Genomic DNA, 12,890 nt, shown 5'->3' on the forward strand with positions numbered 1-12,890 from the left:
TACACCCTGCAAAATGCCAATGAATGTTGCCAAACTAGTGGACTTCATGTCTTCTGAGGTCCGAACCACGATCATAGCAAAGCTATATGGAGATCCTGAGTTATTCCTTGCACTTCGAGCATTCCTTAACGGAGAGCTACGAACGGGATTACCGCAGTTTGCGCAACCAAATAGGCCTGACTCGATTATGATTGATGAGGAAAATCATGTGCAATCACTTGACTTAGATGGACACGAGTCTGTGATCGAGGTACCCATTAACGAATTAGGGCAGTACTTTGAAGGCGACGAGTCTAATGCGACCCTACCCATCACTACCAAGGGATTAACTATAAAGGGAATTCTTGATGGTGGTGCGGGAGTTAGCATCGTTACAAAAGATTGTTGGGAATCCATGGGAAAACCCCACCTCAGTGTTACTAACATTGTGGTAAAGATGGCAAATGGTACCATAGCCAAACCTATGGGGATGCTCAAGGATCTTAAGATCAAAGTTCTAGGACACAAGGTACGACATACGTTCATTGTAATGGATTTCTCTAAACACCTTATGTCATATGAAATGATTTTAGGACGACCATTCATGAGGGAAGCACAAATGGTTCACGATTGGTCTAAAAATCATGTCTATTTGCAATTCCAAGACTCTGTCCTTAGAGTTGATTTGGTGACTGGTAAGGTACACCCCTTAGGGAGTAAAACCATTATTGATCATCGCTCTGACACCACAGTTCACTCGGCCCCACTACAATATTGTTACACTTGTAAGAAGGATACAGACATTGGCCAAGATTCTCCTTATATGGATATCCTACCTGGGATGACTGAGTCGGACAATGTGGATTGGGTCCACCTAGCATCAACCATAGACACTTGGGGAAATAGGGGGACGACCTGGGTAACACCTGAGGGGGATGAAATGCCTATACCCTTAAATATGCTACAAGCAATGCATATCGCTTCCGACAAGACTCATCCTAATGTAACGAAGAAAACATACAAGTGGGTCCCTAAAGCTTCTTTAGTGACCATAGCTAGTGCTAAAAAACAGAAGCCTTGTAAGAAACGTACCACTCGCTCCAAGAAAAGTAAGAAAATGTTGCGATGGATCCCTAAACGACTATTGGAAGCCCAAGGCTACTATCAAGGAAATGATCAAATCTGGGTGCCAAAACGTAGATTGTGCTCTTACCTATCACCTGACCCAAGTGAGCCCAATCCCGTAGCTCCAAAACGAATCAATGATCGTGAAAAGAAAAAAATCACAGAATGCTACACACCCGCTCCCGAGCTAGTTTGGGTACCAAAGAAAGAACGATTTGTTCCACCTAGCTCAGGAAGGGGGGAGTCCCATGAAGCTTCTAGCTCCTCATGTAATACATCCATAGAGGTAAAAGCTTCTACACAGCCTCCATCTATAGTAGTGGACCTCCATGAAGCTACAAAAGAATCCACACCTCCCAGTGTTCAAGAATCACATGATGAACCACTTCAAGTTCGATCCTGGGACAGTACCTTACCACCCTTGCAGCTTGACGAGGCACCTAGGGTAATAGAAAACTACTGGCAAAAATCCTCACCTATTACCAACTGGAATAATTGGTTTCAAAGGGTGACAAGCTCATTTCAAACGGTATGATCTACCCAAGGAAGGGGGGAGTGTTGGCTGACTGTCATCATTCATTTGTTTCCCTCTCAACCTTTCTCCCTGACCTCTCAATCACCAATCTTAGGGAATGTATATATAAAGCTTTATACTCACAAAAGAAAAACAAAAACAAAAAATAAGGAGCAAGAGCAATTAGCAAACGAGTATGCACATTAAAAGTCAAAACATTGACTCAGACCTACACATGTCACATCTGGTACAGTGAAACAGAAACTTATGCCATAAAACACCTTTGATCCTCATCACTTGAGTGATGGAGGGTAAGTAAGATTAGTACGATAGGAGTGTTTCTGTTTTAGAGTTGAGTGATTAGCGAAGTTCTCTTTTCCCACTAATGTGCCTCCTGGAGGTATTCCTTTTGTTTCCTAGTGTGTACAAGAGCGTGTTGCTATTGATAGGATTTGGACGTTCATGGAACCTTTCTCTCGTTCACCCTTCAGATCAAGCGCGACCATCAACACAAACAGGTGTTTCTTGTCCATTAGCATTGCCCTTATCTTTTTGCATCCATGTTTGTCTGCTTTGATTGTGATTGGTAGCATAATATTCACCGCATTGGCTTAGTATCAAACATTTAATTCAATGTAGTGTTTTGTCATAATCACTTGTTTAGGTGTAAAAATCAAGCAGTCCGACTAAGCTAGTTTGACCAAGCTAGGTATTAGAAATCTTCTCTTAATACCATGGGGAATGCCTTCCTAATAAGCAATGGTTACTTAGGTTCTTAATCCGATTTAGGCAGCATTGTGTGAAATGTACTAGGGCTTTCTAGTGGGCTTAACCCTAGTGACCTTTAGCTTAAGTATTATAAAGGGAGTTTACTAATGTGATGAGCCTGGGGAGGGTAACAGTGTTATATGACCCCCCAAAGTTACAAAATTTAAATGCTGAAAATGAACAAACAAAAAATCAAAGTGCCACAATGTAAAATTTTAAGCTGGAAGAGAAATCTCAGCTTGATTTGGTACTTCACTCACATGTATTGCCTATGGTACTTGAGCCCTAGAGGTTCCCAGTGTGGGCGCTTTTCCTTGAAAAGCAAAAAACCCAAGGCATACAAAATAAGCACACACATCAAATTGAATCACTGTGAAAAGACTTTGGGGGGTCAAAGAAAAAGTAATCAGTCAGGCGATGATTTCATGAGAAATTCCTTTTATGGTAGCTTAACTACAAGGTTTTCTAGATATAGCCTCTAGTTAGCCCTCGAATATGAATACTTGGCTCTCGCGATTAAACAACTTAATTGACCACAGATAATTAAGAAGCTTACCCATGGTATTAATATTCGATCTCTAGTGCTTTTCGACCGTCAAATTAGCGACCCCAGACTTGTTTAATTTTCTACCTTTACATCTGTTTATGCATTTGATTACATTGCAATTTAATGTTCATTGCTAACAAATTGTTTGAAATTCTTTGACCAATCAATTTGTCTACCTAAAACTGCATATGCTTTTTAAGAGAATGCAATTACTATGCCAATGTTGTTTGATTTTGCAGTGACTGAAGAAGGCTAAGGACATTCATCTCAAATGCTCTTCCACCTCGCCGAACCAGCTTCAACTCAATAGCTTCCGAGGACGGAATCTACATCAGGAAGGGGGGCATGTTAACCCTCACGGCTCACGGACACCCCATCACCTACGACGGACGTGTATTATGTATTTGGTAGAGTCAGGTACCAGGCTTGTCGGACCAATAGGAAAAGGGTAAGAGTGATCGCCGATGAGAGGCGCACTCTAACTGGGACATTCAAGGGATTAGTTGGCTAAGCATGGGCGTCCAAGTGTGAATGGGGTGAGCTCCTATAAAAGCCAACTAAACCTAATTTTTACTCATTCTCTCATTTGTGCAATAGAAGAGTGCTCTTGCTCCATCTCCATCTTCTTCTTCTTCACCTCTTCGTGTGTGTGTGTGTGTGTGTGTGTGTGTGAGAGAGAGAGAGAGGGAGAGTGTGTGTGCGATCGAGCATTACGAAGGCACGACGGAGGCGAGGCGGTTGAGCGCGGCACGACTACAGCTTCTTCTTCATCGCAGCGAGGAATCCACCACGAAGGCGAGCGTAGAGCGGTGAGTGACACACCCTTTTCTCTCTTGAGCTTGCTAGTTTAGGCTTGTTGTGTGCTTGGAGCCATTTGTGGCTCGCACACGGTGTATTGGCAAGTCCCTTGCTTCGACAGTGCGGCAAGGAGCGCACAACAGTCAATACATCCTAGCTGCCTATCTAAGGGTGCTCGAGGGATCGCTCCAAGACCTGTATCACCGAAAGGATCTCAACATTCGAGAATCCCCCAGCTCAATAAAACCTCACTCGACCCTCAACAAAGGCTGCAGTAAATCTGACAGTACATAGACTCCCCACAAAGTCATACATCCAAAAATTTCCCACTGTATGCTGTAACCGCTGCGGCGGTTGTTTGCTGTGTGACTCACAGCCAGCAAACCCTCAACAGACATACATCATCTCTGACAATACATCCCATGTGGAAGTACCTGCAATGTCAAGATAAAATTTGGAATATCAAGCAGCAAACACAAGCTACCTGATGAACTAGTGGATGTCGCCTACAGTCTGTGTGTAGATGCGCTCGTGTGGTATGTGACACGCCTCCAAGAACTGTGAGCCGTCCTTCGATGTGTAGACAGCCACAAATCAACACTCTGGGAGTGTCGATATCCTCAACACCTGCAGTCGTAGGCCGAAAACCCCAAATTTGCAGAGTCGGATCTGCACCCGTCGAGACCACGTAGTCGAAAATGGCTTGCGCAGACCTTTGTCGAAGCCGAACGGTGGCCGAGATGACCTCAAAATGAAATTCTGACAACACTGAGCCCTTCGAGAAATCCCACAAGATTTGGGGCCGTGTCTTCACCTGTCGAATTTCACTCCAATCTGAGCTGGTGACTCTAGCCTCCTGCAGTGCTGCCTCGAGCCTCGATCTGAGCTCTGATACCAGTTGAAGGAGTACGAGCGGAAGTGCGACGCGAGAGAGAGTGCGAGAAGAAGAGCACGACGATATGGTGAACTCACTCTACTGTAATGTGTAGAGCATAGTGAGTTCTTATTAGGTTTTTACAAAAGAATATGTGTACATACCTGGCGGCCCGCCCACTTACTTGGGCGACCACATTGGGCTTTATACCCCAACAGTACCCGCGGCTCGAATACCATTAATTGCAAGGAATAGAAGAGAGGGTCTTTCGACATCAAAACAGCACCAGCTCCTGTCAATCTTCTAATAGCTCAATAGTGGTTAAGCCGTAGGCAAGACCCGTAGGACTCCACTATTAAGACCATAGCTCTCGAAGGTGATGCCCCGTTAACTACACGAAAGCAGGCGCACTGCAGGCTGAAAAATCCCTATTCTACTTACTCACAGGCAATTAATAATACCAACCATTTGTAGCTAGCTTGAGGACCTCCCTTCTTGAGCAAGAAAAGAGAAACCTTGAGCTTTGATACCAATGTAACATGTAATGGCCTAATAACTTATGTGTAGCGGAAATTAGCATGAACATAGTGGGCATTTTATTAGAATAGATTCCTAATGAGAATTACAAGAGTGCTTGGGTGGAGAGAGCAACAAAAACCATAACACCTAGTTAGATAGCATCGACAATACTTTCAAAAGAGAGAGCAATTAAGCTATTGACAACAGTTGAGGACCGGATTTTCATGGAGCCGGTCCCCCCTCCAAAAGGCTTTGTATTATGGTTTCTCCCATCAAGAGAGACATTGTACAATACAATTCTTTGTGTTCCTTCAAGACTAGCTAGTGCAATGAAGATGGAAACTTCATGCACTAAGCAAAACACTTAACAAACACAACTTGAATTATCCCCGTTCTCAGACCCAAGACCTCACACACCTTCGAAGATGGTGAGAGCTAGCAGGGTATGAGAGTAGATTGAGAGGAAGAAGGAGTATCTACCAGAAAGATGTACATCTCCTCACATAATCACTCATATGTATCATAGCTTAGCTTAGTAATTAGCTTGGTAGAGGAGATGAGCATGCATTGAAGGTTGGCTCTTGGTTGGATTTGCATCCACATGCCAAGAGAGTGTTGATGTAGGCTTCTATCTCACAAGCTTGGAGTAGGTGACGAGTTCTCCATTAAATCTTGGGAAGAGATAGTCTTCTCTTTCTTCACACATGAGCTTGTGTGAGTGTGTGTGTGATAATGCCTTGCAAAAATCAGCCCCCTCTCTCTCTCTTGGGCGAGCCCTCTTGCTAAATTCTCTTCCTGAAGCCTCATTGGCCCTCCCCAAGTCAAGCCAATTACAATTAAGCAGCATAAGTGATAGCCTTCTGACATGTGTCCCCCTTTCCCCTTTTGTGAGAGTTGTAGGTAATTAAATAATTAAACTAAACTCTCATTGGACCCCTTTGCCTCCTGGCCAATAGGAATCAGGCAAGCCATGGGGCTCCTGAATGCTCATTGGACCCCTTGGGAGACTGCCCAATAGTCTTCTAGGAGACTTAATTCTCATTGGTTTCTTTTATTAATGTTTTTAAATTAATTAAACTAGATTTCCTCTAGCTTAATTTTCATTGGTCCACTTCAAGGGTCATCCAATAGAAATTGGGTACACCTTGTGGGCATCTGGCCTAGGGAGCTGACATGTGTCCCTCATTCCCTTTGTGTAAAGGGAGCCTGTGTGTGTGTGTGTGGATTTCTCTCTCATCCCCTACCTTTAGGGCTCGCCCCCTCCCATGTAGGGATGTGCAAAGACTTTTTGGGCACACACAAAGCATCCAATTTTCCCAGGGGTTGACCTTTGGACACAACCTTTGAATTTTGGAACCTTAGCATTTTGGAAGTCTTAATGGGCTGAACCTTAGGGTCTTTTTAGCCCATTGTTGCACATGGCTCTTTTGCAGATGGCCCCCCCTTTGGATCCCTATTTTCCCTCCTTTGGATCCCTACTGTGGCCGGTCTGCTAGCTTAACCAATATTCTAGCTTTTTCTCCCCTGGCCTTCCCCACATTAAATGATCAGTTTAATATGAGAAAATCATTTAGGAGAATTAGATATTGATTATTATGACACGATGGAACTGTGCATACCTGTGGGGGATTAGCAATTAGCTAATCCGGTTCCTATTCAGAAGGCTCTTGCCTTGGCAAACGCGCATAAACCCCCAGAACTGTACATGTTCATCTGAGTAGCCCAACTAGTGGGGCATTACCATATGTGCCAAAGGGGAGAGAGAGAGAGACACGAGAGCAAGTCATCGCGCTACATGAGACAGAGGAGAAGGCAAGCTTTCCATTGAAGCTGTTGACCTGCACCCACTACTCACACACACACTGCAGCTCACTTATGAGTCAAATCAGCCTCCTCTCTCAAATTGGGCGCCCCCTCTTCATGTTGGAAGTGGCAAAACTGCCTGGAGCCGCCATGTGTCCAGTTTGCCCCTTTTGAGTTAATTCTCTAGTTCCCACTGACTTATAATGTTGTAAGTGACTTTCCGAGTGGCCAGACTTCATTTGGCGCGCACAGGCTTCCATACTCATCAGAATTCAGTGCTAACTGGCTCGACCAGTCCCAGACTGACCGACCCAGACTCGTGCTATGAGAAACCTATTCGGCCGCAACCGTTTCACACTGGCCATGCAATGTCCACTTGCACCTTTTCAAGGGTTCCGGGGAAAACAAGTAAAAATAAAATAAATAAAAATATCTAGTACTTATTTACGGAAGGCAACAAGAAAAATACACCTCCTGGTGACACTTTTCCGCTCAGTCGTGTGCTCTTATCCTCGAATTGCTGATTGTAGCACTTCATTTGTGATCCATTAGGCATAGTTGTCTGAGGTCACTATTGATGAGATGAGGCTATCATTAGCCACAGTTTTTTTCACCTACTACTTTGTGATATTCGTAGTGTGCTTATTTTAGTTTTTCGTCTGCTCAACCCTAGTCCAACCAAGGCTTACCGCGAAAATTTGTAGCCTGAAGTATGTGGGCTCAAGTCAACAAGCTGACACTGCCTCCTAGTTCTATGATAGGTTGCAAATTCCTGCAATAAAGATGGAGGTCCGATTTTTTGTTTAAGATCTTGGCCTTTCTATCTAAAGCCTTTTGAGGGCTATCCCAGAGGTCCTCCATTGTGGAGGGCTCTTAGGACCTTATCCAGCATCACACCCATCCCATAGATTCACAGGGTAGAAGTAGCCGCAATTTTGGTGGACAACTCTTTAAACACCTCTAGTGGGCCTGTGAGGCTGCCCACTGGCTGGGAAATCCTAGAAGTAGAGGGCTACCGGGTAGCACTGTTTTGCAAGAAAAGGAGTGTCAAATTGCCCCTCCTCATGCTAACTACCTGTATTTGATCAAGGCGGATCATGTGTTGTGAATGGTCTGGACAAGCAGATGTTGCATGGTCAATAGCCTTTTCCTTGCCATGCATCATGAAGCTACGGATCTTTCACTTTATTATATGGGAGCTTGAATCTGTTTGTTATTAGTATTAACACATACCTTTTCCTTTTATAATGACCCCTATACTAGCCTTCTCGAGACATATTTGTTTGGTGATATCAATAGAGTGGCTATTTCTCTATCATCATAGACTTGCTTCCATGTTTTCTTGTTGGAGACTATCTTATTGATAGTCACTGTTATATGTTCTTATTGGTATTTGCCCAAAGTCTTCTAGATAGATGCTTAGACATGAGACACAAACAAAGATAAGGATCTACACAACCAAGATGTCTTCAACACAACAATACGCACGCATACAAAGACCAATAGATGGTTAATGATAGGTCTCCACACAAACCTCGACCTAAAACCATAATTTGTTGAAATTTGTGCTGGCAACATTGACGTTTTAGATGGCCTAGTCAATGGTGCGAGGATTAGTGGTGCTAATCCTATGATTAAGACTTAAAACTTTATACTTAAGATCAAAATGAGACTCAAGAGACTGAATGTGTGTTTGGTTGATTGAATGAATGCTTGAAAATTGAGTACAATAGGCTCCTTATATAGGAGACGAAGAGACACAAATGAAAAGATGTAAAGACACATCCTTTTGGCGAAGAGCTGCAACCATTGGAAAGTCGTAACCATAGAGCGAAGGGGTGTGACCAGTCATTGAAGAAGTGTGGCTTTTGGCGAAGAGGCACGTCTCTTGAGCAAAGGGTCGACCATCCAAGCGTAGGGATTCTCCTTGGCATGGCACTTTGCGTATCTACAACTAGGAGTAGATGTAATACTGTAACATAGTCACAATCGTGACACTCCCTCCTGTTTAAAATGAGAGCCTCCATTAAAGAAATGAATTTTGATGTTGATAGAACTCTGGAAAAGCATTGAATCTTCAAAAATCTTCAGTCTTTGAGTTAATCGAAACCTTTGTCTTGAACTTTTTCTTCTTGCGAAAACTTTTTGCTTTGACTGCTAAATCCCATGTCAGTGCATTGTTCAAAGACTTTTTTAGAGGAATGTGGCATAATCAGGTTGACTGCAACAAGAGGTTGATCTTCAAAATTCTTCATGTGATGTAAGACTTCTGCTTCAAAATCTTCCAATAAGTGTGAAATAGTTGGTGAAGAGGAAATCTTCTCAAGGCATTATTCAGATGGGGTAATTTCAACGTTGTGAATCACAGGAGAGGATTTTGAATTGAGACTGTAAATCGTCTTTAAAAACTGTCACTTCATGACTTGCAATTGACATATCATCATCCATTAAAGAATCAAAGAAAGCATAATTGTCTTTAGACTCGAAATCTGCAACTATGTCCTCATCTTTGTTTGGTAACGAAGTATCACTTCTTCATTAATAATAATTTCTGCATCTGCATCATGTTGTTTGACTTGTACACATGAGGCTTGAATCACTCGTTCCGCATGATAAAGCCCGTGTAAAATCAGTTCACGTCTATCTTTGAACAAATTGAAAGTATGTCCTCGAAAGCTAATTGTGGGATCGTATTGGAATAACCAATGCTGCCGAAGAATTACGTCATAATAAGATAAAGGCACGACTTCGAAATCCAATTGATCTGCATAAGTTTGAATCTCAAACTGCAATTGTCGAAATGTCTAATCACAAGTCAAAATTGATCCATCTGTTAATTCCACATCATATAAGTGAGATGTATTCTGAGTTGGTAAGCCAAGCTGTTGAACTATTTGAGTGCTGACAAAATTATTAGAGCATCCACTGTCTACCAAAATGTTGATGGAACGACCGTTAAGAGTTCGAAGAAGACTCAAAACTTGAAGAGGCTCCAAAATTGAAGGATTTCATTGAGCATGCTTCATTAGAACAATCGTATCCTCTGAGATACGAATTGTATTGACCACAAATTTTTCTTTACCTTGAGCAAAAGCTGGTTCAACATTCGATGATGTTTACGTGTTGGAATTTCTTTTTATATTAGACGGATTTGGTCTCTTTGGACATTGATACCATCTATGGTCACCACCACAAATTGTACATAATCCATACTTCTTTGAAGTCGAAGAAGCATTTGAAGAAGAGCCGTGATGAGTATTGGAATGCCAATCTTGAGAAAAATCATGTCCTTTACCACGATCAAGTGGAAGAACATTTGAAGAAGATCTGCTTTGAGATTATCGATCTTGAGAATAGAACCTTGAAGTTGAATAAGGTTCCGGTGTGTGCTATCTGAACTGAGATTGTTGCTGTTGACTTTGGCTATAGATTTCTCTGCGATCGCACTGTGAAAAGCGAGCACTGTTTGAAGATCTGTCACCGGTGAGAAAATTCTGTGTAGGGCGCCGACTATCGCTAAGACGCTCCACATAGGCAATTGCAGCATCCAAGGTGGTAGGATTTTATTTGTGCACATCATCCTTCAGGTTGGGTTCGAGTCACAGGTTGGGTTCGAGTCCATTGATAAAGCTGTGAAGTTTATCAGAGGGACTAAGGGTCTCTATCCCTAGAGTTAGCCTTTGGAACTCTGTGATGTACGCGGTCAAGGAACCTGTTTGGCTCAGGCGGCGAAGAGAGGGCCGGGCATGAAACGCTGATGCTAATGGATGTTTTGTCGCGGAGAATCTGCAAATTGCTAGGTTGACTTGCTGATCCAAAAATGCTAGGCTAATCTGTTGTCTTGCTACAAAAACGATATGGATTCTATTGTTGCCAGGTTGATCTGCAATGTTGAAAAATGCTGGGCTGATCTGCATTTGGTGAAAATGCTAGCTGATTCTGATGGCTGAAAACACTAGGTTGCCTGCCGAGGAGTCTTGCTGAGAAGGTGCTGTGTTGGACACTTGGTCCCTACTGTCTCTTCTGCTAGAAAACACTAGCGCTAGCTTTTCTTATATACATCCCTGGTCAAATTTCCCTACCCAGTTTCCCAACAAAGTCACTTATTAATAATAAGTGAAAAATGATTAAAATAGGAAAAATAGGTATGTGCACTGTAAAAATGCTCCTGATGGGTTCTAATGTAATTTGATGATCATGCTGTGTGCAACCTGAGGATATGCATCTACCCTTAGTGCTTGGACATGCACGGTCTACAAACAGACTCACAAAAGTGCGAGAACACTTTCTAAACTAGGCTAACTGAACCCTTGAGCGTCCACGTACACATAGGTTTAGATGTGCACATGACATCCCCTTCTTTTCAAAGTGAGATACTGATACCGAAATGTATGGCATCGAGGGAGATCGCCAATAGCATCTGGAATCCTAGAAAGGACTCTTCGCCGACCCACTCTGATGCGCGGGTCATGCGATACTTGAACTTCATAAAGGTCTGCAACACTTTCTTCTTTGGGCCGTGCCGAAAGCGACACAAATTCATTTGTGGCTCCTTCAATGCTTCAACTTCGTCTATAGTCATGTGTCTACCTTCTTCAAGAATCTCCGAGGATGAAAATTCCTGAAACCACTTTCAACACAAAAACATGAACATACCCATTCTATGTAAAGTGACTGGAAAAATTCTAGTCTTCTCTAAAGATTGTGCATGCAATGTAGATGAACAGATAGACAGAGTGCCAAACCGTTCATCAAACACACGCAAACAATGGAATCGAAAATTGTCTTTCTGATCTAAATCTATCAACTGTGGCAAATCACAATGGAAATGTCGATTCTTGATGCTCAATCCTTCTTGTGCTTTTTCCCAAGGAAGAGACATGGAATGTGAATTCCTTGAATGCAAACTTATCTTCTTTTCATGAGTATCCGTATACATCAGTGCTCATTCATGAGTGAATCGTGATCAGCGTACAATATGGCATGCCTATGAAAAGGGATCACATAAAGACGATGACTAAAATACAGGAAACCATCACGAATGAAACACGTGAACAATGCGTACTGACTAATCGTGCGTACACACAATACTTCCTGTGGGGGTTCTTTGGACCTCTCCAAGATCGGTTCTTCGTGATTGATCAAATCTGCAATGAGGTTAGCTTCACTAGAAAAAGCATCAACTAAAACAGCATCCTTGTAAACAATCACATCTTTATCCTCGTGCAAATCATCATGCTTGTGAGTAATCACATCTATATCATGCAAATCATGTGTGTCGTGCTGTGGAGAAGACAAGACTAAGAGAGTCTCCTTCTCCTAATTCTTTTCAAACTTCGCCTGCACATTAGAAATGAGAGATGAAGAATGAACAACTTCCTCTCCACGAATGACAATGGGAGAGTCACTTTTGGCATTGAAAGTGAACGTATTTTTCGCACAATCAATGAGAGGGTTATGCTCACGAAACCATCGAATGCCCAAAAGCATATCACATCCTAAAAGAGGAGACACTACAAATTTCCTACGGAAGGACACTTGTTTAATAGTGAACAACACACCAAGGCATTAATGAGAGAGTCCATACTGGGAGCGGAGCCTGACACCTCGAAAGGAGATGTCTTGCTAACCTCCAAGTGGGCTCTTTCCACAAGAGAGGGGCTAACCATATCATGCATACTACCAAAATCAAACAAGACCACTATGTGTTGACCATTGACATGACCATAACACTAATAAGAGACTCATCAATGGGAGGACCATGAGAAACTTGGGATTCATGAGTGTTCTCATTTATGGCATTAACAGAGGATGTTGGTTCTTTAAATTCGTTAGATTCAATCTTAGGACATGTTGTTTTTATGTGATCCCTGATGTGACAATGATAACATCGACCTTCCTTAGAATAAATGCTTTGTTCTTCTGACGTGATATATCCTCCTGAAATTCCTTGTGCTGCTTTT

The 12,890-nt window shown here is 42.6% G+C and overlaps 1 long non-coding RNA gene across 1 annotated transcript in view; it reads left to right on the plus strand.

The window, feature by feature from the left end:
• The window catches only part of LOC147436909 (uncharacterized), a 118,977-nt gene extending 115,470 nt beyond the window's left edge, over nucleotides 1–3,507 (plus strand). The window contains exon 3 of the long non-coding RNA XR_015184707.1: nucleotides 3,173–3,507. This is a non-coding gene — a long non-coding RNA (uncharacterized LOC147436909). The remainder of the gene's footprint in view (nucleotides 1–3,172) is intronic.
• The last annotated feature ends 9,383 nt before the right edge of the window (nucleotides 3,508–12,890 follow it).

Source organism: Adiantum capillus-veneris, chromosome 17, assembly GCF_014529385.1.
Source record: "Adiantum capillus-veneris isolate H3 chromosome 17, ASM1452938v2, whole genome shotgun sequence".
Taxonomy (NCBI): Eukaryota; Viridiplantae; Streptophyta; class Polypodiopsida; order Polypodiales; family Pteridaceae; genus Adiantum; species Adiantum capillus-veneris.